Below are 13,276 nucleotides of genomic sequence, written 5' to 3' on the forward strand. Positions count from 1 at the left end.
AGCCTCTTCTTGAGGTGCTTGTGGTAAGGTGGTATTCCTCTGGATTCGAAGCCAGGGACTAACCTCTCATCTCGAGTGGATTTTTGGTCCACGCAGTTCTTTCGTGTTGCTACAGTAACCTCAGGATACCTCTAGCCTTGAAAGAATGTTCTTGGGGTTTCACTGGAGTGCCATCAAGGAAATCAAGGCTCCTTTCATGTTTGATGTGCAACACGGAATTTCTCTGCATGCAGTCCAGGAGAATCGAGCCTCTTCTCGCGGCGAGGGGGAAGTCTCATGGTTTTTCTCAAGTTGCGGCGGGACCCAGGGGTATATTCTCGAGTTATGATGGGGATGGCCCTTCCAGCCACGTGTTTGTTCAGCGACGTCAGGACTCCTGCCTAGTTGCGAGGGACAACTCAGGATTCTCCTCGAGGCTTGGCAGGGCAATTGGGACGCCTCTCCAGCTGAGGCGGGAGACCAAGAGCCCTTTTCTATGTGCCACAGGAATCCTGGGACTCCTATCAAGTTTCACGAGGAGTCAGGCATCGTCTCCTTTGGAGGCACTGATCTCCGCGTACCTCTGGAGTTTTCAAAGCATGTGAGGCCTCCGGTCGCGATGAGGTGGGGAACTAGGTCTTTCTCTGTGGTCTCCACAGGGGATTCAGACATCCTTTCGTCTTGGGAGATGCAAGACGAGCCTGCATTCAAGTCACTGCAGGGATATCCGGCCTTATTTCGAGCCAGGGCATCGCGGTGTATATTCCACATGAGGCCGCAAACTCAGGGTCCCTCACACATACCTAGAGCTGAGAGAAGCCTCCTCTTGAGGTGCTTGTGGTAAGGTGGTATTCCTCTGGAGTCGAAGCCAGGGACTACCCTCTCATCTCGAGTTGATTTTTGGTCCACGGAGCACTTTCGTGTTGCTACAGTGACCTCAGGATCCCTCTAGCCTGGAAACAGTGTTCTTGGGGTTTCTCTGGAGTGCCATCAAGAAAATCAAGGCTCCTTTCATGTTTGATGTGCAACACGGAATTGCTCTGCATGCAGTGCAGGAGAATCGAGCCTCATCTCGCAGCGAGGGGGAAGTCTCATGGTTTTTCGCGAGCTGCGGCGGGAACCTGGGGTATATTCTCGAGTTATGACGGGGATGGCCCTTCCACCCACGTGTTTGTTCAGCGACGTCAGGACTCCTGCCTAGTTGCGAGGGACAACTCGGGATTCTCCTCGAGGCTTGGCAGGGCAATTGGGACGCCTCTCCAGCTGAGGCGGGAGACCAAGGGTCCCTTTCCACGTGCCACAGGAATCCTGGGACTCCTATCAAGTTTCAGAGGATTCAGGCATCGTCTCCTTTGGAGGCACTGATCTCCGCGTACTTCTGGAGTTTTCAAAGGATGTGAGGCCTCCGGTCGCGATGAGGTGGGGAACTAGGTCTTTCTCTGTGGTCTCCACAGGGGATTCAGACATCCTTTCGTATTGGGAGATGCAAGACGAGCCTGCATTCAAGTCACTGCAGGGATATCCGGCCTTATTTCGAGTCAGGGCATAGCGGTGGCCATTCCACTTGAGGCTGCATACTCAGGGTCCCTCTCACATACCTAGAGCTGAGAGAAGCCTCCTCTTGAGGTGCTTGTGGTAAGGCGGTATTCCTCTGGAGTCGAAGCCAGGGACTAACCCCTCATCTCGAGTTGATTTTTGGTCCACGGTGCTCTTTCTTGTTGCTACAGTGACCTCAGGATCCCTCTAGCCTTGAAACAGTGTTCTTGGGGTTTCTCTGGAGTGCCATCAAGGAAATCAAGGGTCCTTTCATGTGTGATGTGCAACACGGAATTGCTCTGCACGCAGTGCAGGGGAATCGGGGCTCATCTCGCGGCGAGGGGGAAGTCTCATGGTTTTTCTCGAGTTGCAGCGGGAACCTGGGGTATATTCTCGAGTTACAACGGGGATGGCCCTTCCACACACGTGTTTGTTCAGCGACGTCAGGACTCCTGCCTAGTTGCAAGGGACAACTCGGGATTCTCCTCGAGGCTTGGCAGGGCAATTGGGACGCCTCTCCAGCTGAGGCGGGAGACCAAGGGTCCCTTTCCACGTGCCACAGGAATCCTGGGACTCCTATCAAGTTTCACGAGGAGTCAGGCATCGTCCGCTTTGGAGGCACTGATCTCCGCGTACCTCTGGAGTTTTCAAAGGATGTGAGGCGTCTGGTCGCGATGAGGTGGGGAACTAGGTCTTTCTCTGTGGTCTCCACAGGGGATTCAGACATCCTTTCATCTTGGGAGATGCAAGACGAGCCTGCATTCAAGTCACTGCAGGGATATCCAGCCTTATTTCGCGTCAGGGCATCGCAGTGTCCATTCCACTTGAGGCCGCAATCTCAGGGTCCCTCTCACATACCTAGAGCTGAGAAAAGCCTCCTCTTGAGGTGCTTGTGGTAAGGTGGTATTCCTCTGGAGTCGAAGCCAGGGACTAACCTCTCATCTCGAGTTGATTTGTGGTCCACGGAGCTCTTTCGTGTTGCTACAGTGACCTCAGGATCCCTCTAGCCTTGAAACAGTGTTCTTGGGGATTCTCTGGAGTGCCATCAAGGAAATCAAGGCTCCTTTCATGTGTGATGTGCGACACTGAATTGCTCTGCACGCAGTTCAGGGGAATCGGGCCTCATCTCACTGCGAGGGGGAAGTCTCATGGGTTTTCTCGAGTTGCGGCGGGAACCTGGGGTATACTCTCGAGTTACGTCGGGGATGGCCCTGCCACACAAGTGTTTGTTCAGCGACGTCAGGACTCCTGCCTAGTTGCGAGGGACAACTCGGGATTCTCCTCGAGGCTTGGCAGGGCAATTGGGACGCCTCTCCAGCTGAGGCGGGAGACCAAGGGTCCCTTTCCACGTGCCGCAGGAATCCTGGGACTCCTGTCAAGTTTCATGGGGAGTCAGGCATCGTCTCCTTTGGAGGCACTGATCTCCGCATACCTCTGGAGTCTTCAAAGTATGTGAGGCCTCCGGTCGCAATGAGGTGGGGAACTAGGTCTTTCTTTGTGGTCTCCACAGGGGATTCAGACATCCTTTCCTCATGGGAGATGCAAGACGAGCCTGCATTCAAGTCACTGCAGGGATATCCGGCCTTATTTCACGTCAGCGCATCGCAGTGTCCATTCCATTTGAGGCCGCAAAATCAGGGTCCCTCTCACAAACCTAGAGCTGAGAGAAGCCTCCTCTTGAGGTGCTTGTGGTAAGGTGGTATTCCTCTGGAGTCGAAGCCAGGGACTAACCTCTCATCTCGAGTTGATTTTTGGGCCACGGAGCTCTTTCCTGTTGCTACAGTGACCTCAGGATCCCTCTAGCCTTGAAACAGTGTTCTTGGGGTTTCTCTGCAGTGCCATCAAGGAAATCAAGGCTCCTTTCCTGTGTGATGTGCAATACGGAATTGCTCTGCATGCAGTGCAGGGGATTCGGGCCTCATCTCGCGGCAAGGGGGAAGTCTCATGGTTTTTCTCGAGTTGCGGCGGGAACCTTGGGTATATTCTCGAGTTACGACGGGGATGGCCCTTCCACACACGTTATTCTTCAGCGACGTCAGGACTCCTGCCTAGTTGCGAGGGACAATTCGGGATTCTCCTCGAGGCTTGGCAGGGCAATTGGGACGCCTCTCCAGCTGAAGCGGGAGACCAAGGGTCCCTTTCCACGTGCCACAGGAATCCTGGGACTCCTATCAAGTTTCACGAGGAGTCAGGCATCTTCTCCTTTGGAGGCACTGATCTCCGTGTACCTCTGGAGTTTTCAAAGGATGTGAGGCCTCCGGTCGCGATGAGGTGGGGAACTAGGTCTTTCTCTGTGGTCTCCACAGGGGATTCCGACATCCTTTCATCTTGGGAGATGCAAGACGAGCCTGTATTGAAGTCACTGCAGGAATATCCAGCCTTATTTCGCGTCAGGGCATCGCAGTGTCCATTCCACTTGAGGCCACAAACTCAGGGACCCTCTCACTTAGCTAGAGCTGAGAGAAGCCTCCTCTTGAGGTGCTTGTGGTAAGGTGGTATTCCTCTGGAGTCGAAGCCAGGGACTAACCTCTCATCTCGAGTTGATTTTTGGTCCACGGAGCACTTTCGTGTTGCTATAGTAACCTCAGGATCCCTCTAGCCTTGAAACAGTGTTCTTGGGGTTTCTCTGGAGTGCCATCAAGGAAATCAAGGCTCCTTCCATGTTTGATGTGCAACACGGAATTGCTCTGCATGCAGTCCAGGAGAATCGAGCCTCATCTCGCGGCGAGGGGGAAGTCTCATGGTTTTTCTCGAGTTGCGGCGGGACCCTGGGGTATATTCTCGAGTTATGACGGGGATGGGCCTTCCAGCCACGTGTTTGTTCAGCGACTTCAGGACTCCAGCCTAGTTGCGAGGGACAACTCGAAATTCTCCTCGAGGCTTGGCAGGGCAATTGGGACGCCTCTCCAGCTGAGGTGGGAGACCAAGGGTCCCTTTCCATGTGCCACAGGAATCCTGGGACACCTATCAAGTTTCACGAGGAGTCAGGCATCGTCTCCTTTGGAGGCACTGATCTCCGCGTACCTCTGGAGTTTTCAAAGGATGTGAGGCCTCCGGTCGCGATGAGGTGGGGAACTAGGTCTTTCTCTGTGGTCTCCACAGGGAATTCAGATAACCTTTCGTCTTGGGAGATGCAAGACGAGCCTGCATTCAAGTCACTGCAGGGATATCCGGCCTTATTTCGAGTCAGGGCATCGCGGTGTCCATTCCACTTGAGGCCGCAAACTCAGGGTCCCTCTCACATACCTAGAGCTGAGAGAAGCCTCCTCTTGAGGTGCTTGTGGTAATGTGGTATTTCTCTGGAGTCGATGCCAGGGACTAACCTCTCATCTCGAGTTGATTTTTGTCCACGGAGCTCTTTCGTGTTGCTACAGTGACCTCAGGATCCCTCTAGACTTGAAACAGTGTTCTTGGGGTTTCTCTGGAGTGCCATCAAGGAAATCAAGGCTCCTTTCATGTGTGATGTGCAACACGGAATTGCTCTGCACGCAGTGCAGCGGAATCGGGCCTCATCTCGCGGTGAGGGGGAAGTCTCATGGTTTTTCTCGAGTTGCGGCGGGAACCTGGGGTATATTCTCGAGTTACGACGGGGATGGCCCTTCCACCCACGTGTTTGTTCAGCGACCTCAGGACTCCTGCCTAGTTGTGAGGGACAACTCGGGATTCTCCTCGAGGCTTGGCAGGGTAATTGGGACGCCTCTCCAGCTGAGGCGGGAGACCAAGGGTCCCTTTCCACGTGCCACAGGAATCCTGGGACTCCTATCAAGTTTGACGAGGAGTCAGGCATCGTTTCCTTTGGAGGCACTGATCTCCGCGTACCTCTGGAGTTTTCAAAGGATGTGAGGCCTCCGGTCGCGATGAGGTGGGGAACTAGGTCTTTCACTGTGGTCTCCACAGGGGATTCAGACATCCTTTCGTCTTGGGAGATGCAAGACGAGCCTGCATTCAAGTCACTGCAGGGATATCCGGCCTTATTTCGAGTCAGGGCATCGCGGTGTCCATTCCACTTGAGGCCGCAAACTCAGGGTCCCTCTCACATAGCTAAAGCTGAGAGAAGCCTCCTCTTGAGGTGCTTGTGGTAAGGTGGTATTCCTCTGGAGTCGAAGCCAGGGACTAACCTCTCATCTCGAGTTGATGTTTGGTCCACGGAGCTCTTTTGTGTTGCTACAGTGACCTTAGGATCCCTCTAGCCTTGAAACAGTGTTCTTGGGGTTTCTCTGGAGTGCCATCAAGGAAATCAAGGCTCCTTTCACGGGTGATGTGCAACACGGAATTGCTCTGCACGCAGTGCAGGGGAATCGGGCCTCATCTCACTGCGAGGGGGAAGTCTAATGGTTTATCTCGAGTTGCGGTGGGAACCTCGGGTACATTCTCGAGTTACGACGGGGATGGCCCTTCCACCCACGTGTTTGTTCAGCCTCGTCAGGACTCCAGCCTAGTTGCGAGGGACAACTCGGGATTCTCTTCGAGGCTTGGCAGGGCAATTGGGACGCCTCTCCACCTGAGGCGGGAGACCAAGTGTCCGTTTCCCCGTGCCACAGGAATCCTGGGACTCCTATAAAGTTTCACGAGGAGTTACGAATCGTCTCCTTTGGAGGCACTGATCTCCGCGTACCTCTGGAGTTTTCAAATAATGTGAGGCCTCCGATCGCGATGAGGTGGCAGACTAGGTCTTTCTCTGTGGTCTCCACAGGGCTTTCAGACATCCTTTCTTCTTGGGAGATGCAAGACAAGCATGCATTCAAGTCATTTCGGGGATAACCGGCCTTATTTCGAGTCAGGGCATCGCGGTGTCCATTCCACTTGAGGCCGCAAACTCAGGGTCCCTCTCACATACCTAGAGCTGAGAGAAGCCTCCTCTTGAGGTACTTGTGGTAAGGTGGTATTCCTCTGGAGTCGAAGCCAGGGACTAACCTCTCATCTCGAGTTGATTTTTGGTCCACGAAGCTCTTTCGTGTTGATACAGTGACCTCAGGATCCCTCTAGCCTTGAAACAGTATTCTTGGGGTTTCTCTGGAGTGCCATCAAGGAAATCAAGGCTCCTTTCATGTGTGATGTGCAAAATGGAATTGCTCTGCACGCAGTGCAGGGGAATCGGGCCTCATCTCGCGGCGAGGGGGAAGTCTCATGGTTTTTCTCGAGTTGCGGCGGGACCCTGGGGTATATTCTCGAGTTATGACGGGGATGGCCCTTCCAGCCACGTGTTTGTTCAGCGACGTCAGGACTCCTGCCTAGTTGCGAGGGAAAACTCGGGATTCTCCTCGAGGCTTGGCAGGGCAATTGGGACACCTCTCCAGCTGAGGCGGGAGACCAAGGGTCCCTTTCCATGTGCCACAGGAATCCTGGGACTCCTATCAAGTTTCACGAGGAGTCAGGCATCGTCTCCTTTGGAGGCACTGATCTCCGCGTACCTCTGAAGTTTTCAAAGGATGTGAGGCCTCCGGTCGCGATGAGGTGGGGAACTAGATCTTTCTCTGATGTCTCTACAGGGTTTTCAGACATCCTTTCGTCTTGGGAGATGCAAGACGAGCCTGTATTCAAGTCACTGCAGGGATATCTGGCCTTATTTCGAGTCAGGGCATCGCGGTGTCCATTCCACTTGAGGCCGCAAACTCAGGTTCCCTCTCACATACCTAGAGCTGAGAGAAGCCTCCTCTTGAGGTGCTTGTGGTAAGGTGGTATTCCTCTGGAGTCGAAGCCAGGGACTAACCTCTCATCTCGAGTTGATTTTTGGTCCACGGAGCTCTTTCGTATTGCCACACTGACCTCAGGTTCCCTCTAGCCTTGAAACAGTGTTCTTGGGGTTTCTCTGGAGTGCCATCAAGGAAATCAAGGCTCCTTTCATGTGTGATGTGCAACACGGAATTGCTCTGCACGCAGTAAAGGGGAATCGGGCCTCATCTCGCGGCGAGGGGAAGTCTCATGGTTTTTCTCGAGTTGCGGCGGGAACCTGGGGTATATTCTCGAGTTACGACGGGGATGGCCCTTCCACCCACGTGTTTGTTCAGCTACGTCAGGACTCCTGCCTAGTTGCGAGGGACAACTCGGGATTCTCCTCGAGGCTTGGCAGGGCAATTGGGATGCCTCTCCAGCTGAGGCGGGAGACCAAGGGTCCCTTTCCACGTGCCACAGGAATCCTGGGACTCCTATCAAGTTTCACGAGGAGTCAGACATCATCTCCTTTGGAGGCACTGAACTCCGCGTACCTCTGGCGTTTTCCAAGGATTTGAAGCCTCCGGTCGCGATGAGGTGGGGAACTAGGTCTTTCTCTGTGGTCTCCACAGGGAATTCAGACAACCTTTCGCCTTGGGAGATGCAAGACGAGCCTGCATTCAAGTCACTGCAGGGATATCCGGCCTTATTTCGAGTCAGGGCATCGCGGTGTCCATTCCACTTGAGGCCGCAAACTCAGGGTCCCTCTCAAATACCTAGAGCTGAGAGAAGCCTCCTCTTGAGGTGCTTGTGGTAAGGTGGTATTCCTCTGGAGTCGAAGCCAGGGACTAACCTCTCATCTCGAGTTGATTTTTGGTCCATGGAGCTCTTTCCTGTTGCTACAGTGACCTCAGCATCCCTCTAGCCTTGAAACAGTGTTCTTGGGGTTTCTCTGGAGTGCCATCAAGGAAATCAAGGCTCCTTTCATGTGTGATGTGCAACACGGAATTGCTCTGCACGCAGTGCAGGGGAATCGGGGCTCATCTCACGGCGAGGGGGAAGTCTCATGGTTTTTCTCGAGTTGCAGCGGGAACCTGGGGTATATTCTCGAGTTACGACGGGGATGGCCCTTCCACACACGTGTTTGTTCAGCGACGGCAGGACTCCTGCCTAGTTGCGAGGGAGAACTCGGGATTCTCTTCGAGGCTTGGCAGGGCAATTGGGACGCCTCGCCAGCTGAGGCGGGAGAACAAGTGTCCCTTTCCACGTGCCACAGGAATCCTGGGACTCCTATCAAGTTTCACGAGGAGTCAGGCATCGTCTCCTTTGGAGGCACTGATCTCCGCGTACCTCTGGAGTTTTCAAAGGATGTGAGGCCTCCGGTCGCGATGAGGTGGGGTACTAGGTCTTTCTCTGTGGTCTCCACAGGGGATTCAGACATCCTTTCATCTTGGGAGATGCAAGACGAGCCTGCATTCAAGTCACTGCAGGGATATCCGGCCTTATTTCGAGTCAGGGCATCGCGGTGTCCATTCCACTTGAGGCCGCAAACTCAGGGCCCCTCTCACATACCTAGAGCTGAGAGAAGCCTCCTCTTGAGGTGCTTGTGGTAAGGTGGTATTCCTCTGGAGTCGAAGCCAGGGACTAACCTCTCATCTCGAGTTGATTTTTGGTCCATGGAGCTCTTTCCTGTTGCTACAGTGACCTCAGCATCCCTCTAGCCTTGAAACAGTGTTCTTGGGGTTTCTCTGGAGTGCCATCAAGGAAATCAAGGCTCCTTTCATGTGTGATGTGCAACACGGAATTGCTCTGCACGCAGTGCAGGGGAATCGGGCCTCATCTCGCGGCGAGGGGGAAGTCTCATGGTTTTTCTCGAGTTGCGGCGGGAACCTGGGGTATATTCTCGAGTTACGACGGGGATGGCCCTTCCACCCACGTGTTTGTTCAGCGACGTCAGGACTCCTGCCTAGTTCCGAGGGACAACTCGGGATTCTCCTCGAGGCTTGGCAGGGTAATTGGGACGCCTCTGAGCTGAGGCGGTAGACCAAGGGTCCCTTTCCACCTGCCACAGGAATCCTGGGACTCCTATCAAGTTTCACGAGGAGTCAGGCATCGTCTCCTTTGGAGGCACTGATCTCCCCGTACCTCTGGAGTTTTCAAAGGATGTAAGGCCTCCGGTAGCGATGAGGTGGGGAACTAGGTTTTTCTCTATGGTCTCCACAGGGGATTCAGACATCATTTCATCTTGGGAGATGAAAGACGAGCCTGCATTCAAGTCACTGCAGGGATGTCCGGCCTTATTTCGAGCCAGGGCATCGCAGTGTCCATTCCACTTGAGGCCGCAAAATCAGGGTCCCTCTCACATACCTAGAGCTGAGAGAAGCCTCCTCTTGAGGTGCTTGTGGTAAGGTGGTATTCCACTGGAGTCGAAGCCAGGGACTAACCTCTCATCTCGAGTTGATTTTTGGGCCACGGAGCTCTTTCGTGTTGCTACAGTGACCTCAGGATCCCTCTAGCCTTGAAACGGTGTTCTTGGGGTTTCTCTGCAGTGCCATCAAGGAAATCAAGGCTCCTTCCATGTTTGATGTGCAACACGGAATTGCTCTGCATGCAGTGCAGGGGAATGGGGCCTCATCTTGCGGCGAGGGGGAAGTCTCATGGTTTTTCTCGAGTTGCGGCGGGAACCTAGGGTATATTCTCGAATTACGACGGGGATGGCCCTTCCACACACGTGTTTGTTCAGCGACGTCAGGACTCCTGCCTAGTTGCGAGGGACAGCTCGGGATTCTCCTCGAGGCCTGGCAGGGCAATTGGGACGCCTCTCCAGCTGAGGCGGGAGACCAAGGGTCCCTTTCCACGTGCCGCAGGAATCCTGGGACTCCTGTCAAGTTTCATGGGGAGTCAGGCATCGTCTCCTTTGGAGGCACTGATCTCCGCATACCTCTGGAGTCTTCAAAGTATGTGAGGCCTCCGGTCGCAATGAGGTGGGGAACTAGGTCTTTCTTTGTGGTCTCCACAGGGGATTCAGACATCCTTTCCTCATGGGAGATGCAAGACGAGCCTGCATTCAAGTCACTTCAGGGATATCCGGCCTTATTTCACGTCAGCGCATCGCAGTGTCCATTCCATTTGAGGCCGCAAAATCAAGGTCCCTCTCACAAACCTAGAGCTGAGAGAAGCCTCCTCTTGAGTTGCTTGTGGTAAGGTGGAATTCCTCTGGAGTCGAAGCCAGGGAGTAACCTCTCATCTCGAGTTGATTTTTGGGCCACGGAGCTCTTTCCTGTTGCTACAGTGACCTCAGGATCCCTCTAGCCGTGAAACAGTGTTCTTGGGGTTTCTCTGGAGTGCCATCAAGGAAATCAAGGCTCCTTTCCTGTGTGATGTGCAACACGGAATTGCTCTGCACGCAGTGCAGGGGATTCGGGCCTCATCTCGCGGCAAGGGGGAAGTCTCATGGTTTTTCTCGAGTTGCGGCGGGAACCTTGGGTATATTCACGAGTTACGACGGGGATGGCCCTTCCACCCACGTGTTTGTTTAGCGACGTCAGGACTCCTGCCTAGTTGCGAGGGACAGCTCGGGATTCTCCTCGAGGCTTGGCAGGGCAATTGGGACGCCTCTCCAGCTGAGGCGGGAGACCAAGTGTCCCTTTCCACGTGCCACAGGAATCCTGGGACTCCTATCAAGTTTCACGAGGAGTCAGGCATCTTCTCCTTTGGAGGCACTGACCTCCGTGAACCTCTGGAGTTTTCAAAGCATGTGAGGCCTCCGGTCGCGATGAGGTGGGGAACTAGGTCTTTCTCTGTGGTCTCCACAGGGGATTCCGACATCCTTTCATCTTGGGAGATGCAAGACGAGCCTGTATTGAAGTCACTGCAGGGATATCCAGCCTTATTTCGCGTCAGGGCATCGCAGTGTCCATTCCACTTGAGGCCGCAAACTCAGGGTCCCTCTCACATACCTAGAGCTGAGAGAAGCCTCCTCTTGAGGTGCTTGTGGTAAGGTGGTATTCCTCTGGAGTCGAAGCCAGGGACTAACCTCTCATCTCGAGTTGATTTCTGGTCCACGGAGCTCTTTCGTGTTGCTACAGTGACCTCAGGATCCCTCTAGCCTTGAAACAGTGTTCTTGGGGATTCTCTGGAGTGCCATCAAGGAAATCAAGGCTCCTTTCATGTGTGATGTGCGACACTGAATTGCTCTGCACGCAGGGCAGGGGAATCGGGCCTCATCTCACGGCGAGGGGGAAGTCTCATGGGTTTTCTCGAGTTGCGGCGGGAACCTGGGATATACTCTCGAGTTACGTCGGGGATGGCCCTGCCACACAAGTGTTTGTTCAGCGACGTCAGGACTCCTGCCTAGTTCCGAGGGACAACTCGGGATTCTCCTCGAGGCTTGGCAGGGCAATTGGGACGCCTCTCCAGCTGAGGCGGGAGACCAAGGGTCCCTTTCCACGTGCCACAGGAATTCTGGGACTCCTATCAAGTTTCACGAGGAGTCAGGCATCGTCTCTTTTGGAGGCACTGATCTCCGCGTACCTCTGGAGTTTTCAAAGGATGTGAGGCCTCCGGTCGCGATGAGGTGGGGAACTAGGTTTTTCTCTGTGGTCTACACAGGGGATTCAGACATCCTTTCGTCTTGGGAGATGCAAGACGACCCTGCATTCAAGTCACTGCAGGGATATCCGGCTTTATTTCGAGTCAGGGCGTCTTGTTGTCCATTCCACTTGAGGCCACAAACTCAGGGACCCTCTCACTTAGCTAGAGCTGAGAGAAGCCTCCTCTTGAGGTGCTTGTGGTAAGGTGGTATTCCTCTGGAGTCGAAGCCAGGAACTAACCTCTCGTCTCGAGTTGATTTTTGGTCCACGGAGCTCTTTCATATTGCTACAGTGACCTCAGGATCCCTCTAGCCTTGAAACAGTGTTCTTGGGGTTTCTCTGGAGTGCCATCAAGGAAATCAAGGCTCCTTTCATGTGTGATGTGCAACTCGGAATTGCTCTGCACGCAGTACAGGGGAATCAGGCCTCATCTCGCGGCGAGAGGGAAGTCTCATGGTTTTTCTCGGGTTGCGGCGGGAACCTGGGGTATATTCTCGGGTTACGACGGGGATGGCCCTTCCACCCACGTGTTTGTTCAGCGACGTCAGGACTCCTGCCTAGTTGCGAGGGAAAACTCGGGATTCTCCTCGAGGCTTGGCAGGGCAATTGGGACGCCTCTCCAGCTGAGGCGGGAGACCAAGTGTCCCTATCCACGTGCCACAGGAATCCTGGGAGTCCTATCAAGTTTCACGAGGAGTCAGGCATCGTCTCCTTTGGAGGCACTGATCTCCGCGTACCTCTGAAGTTGTTAAAGGATATGAGGCCTCCGGTCGCGATGAGGTGGGGAACTAGGTCTTTCTCTGTGGTCTCCACAGGGGATTCAGACATCCTTTCGTCTTGGGAGATGCAAGATGAGACTGCATTCAAGTCACTGCAGGGATATCCGGCCTTATTTCGCGTCAGGGCATCGCAGTGTTCATTCCACTTGAGGCCGCAAACTCAGGGTCCCTCTCACATACCTAGAGCTGAGAGAAGCCTCCTCTTGAGGTGCTTGTGGTAAGGTGGTATTCCTCTGGAGTCGAAGCCAGGGACTAACCTCTCATCTCGAGTTGATTCTTGGTCCACGGAGCTCTTTCGTGTTGCTACAGTGACCTCAGGATCCTTCTAGCCTTGAAACAGTGTTCTTGGGGTTTCTCTGGAGTGCCATCAAGGAAATCAAGGCTCCTTTCATGTGTGATGTGCAACACGGAATTGCTCTGCACGCAGTGTAGGGGAATCGGGCCTCATCTCGCGGCAAGTGTGAAGTCTCATGGTTTTTCTCGAGTTGCGGCGGGAACCTGGGGTATATTCTCGAGTTCCGACGGGGATGCCCCTTCCACCCACGTGTTTGTTCAGCGACGGCAGGACTCCTGCCTAGTTGCGAGGGACAACTCGGGATTCTCCTCGAGGCTTGGCAGGGCAATTGGGACGCCTCTCCAGCTGAGGCGGGAGACCAAGGGTCCCTTTCCACGTGGCACAGGAATCCTGGGACTCCTATCAAGTTTCACGAGGAGTCAGGCATCGTCTCCTTTGGAGGC

This window comes from Cervus elaphus, chromosome 18 (genome assembly GCF_910594005.1).
Source record: "Cervus elaphus chromosome 18, mCerEla1.1, whole genome shotgun sequence".
Lineage (NCBI taxonomy): Eukaryota > Metazoa > Chordata > Mammalia > Artiodactyla > Cervidae > Cervus > Cervus elaphus.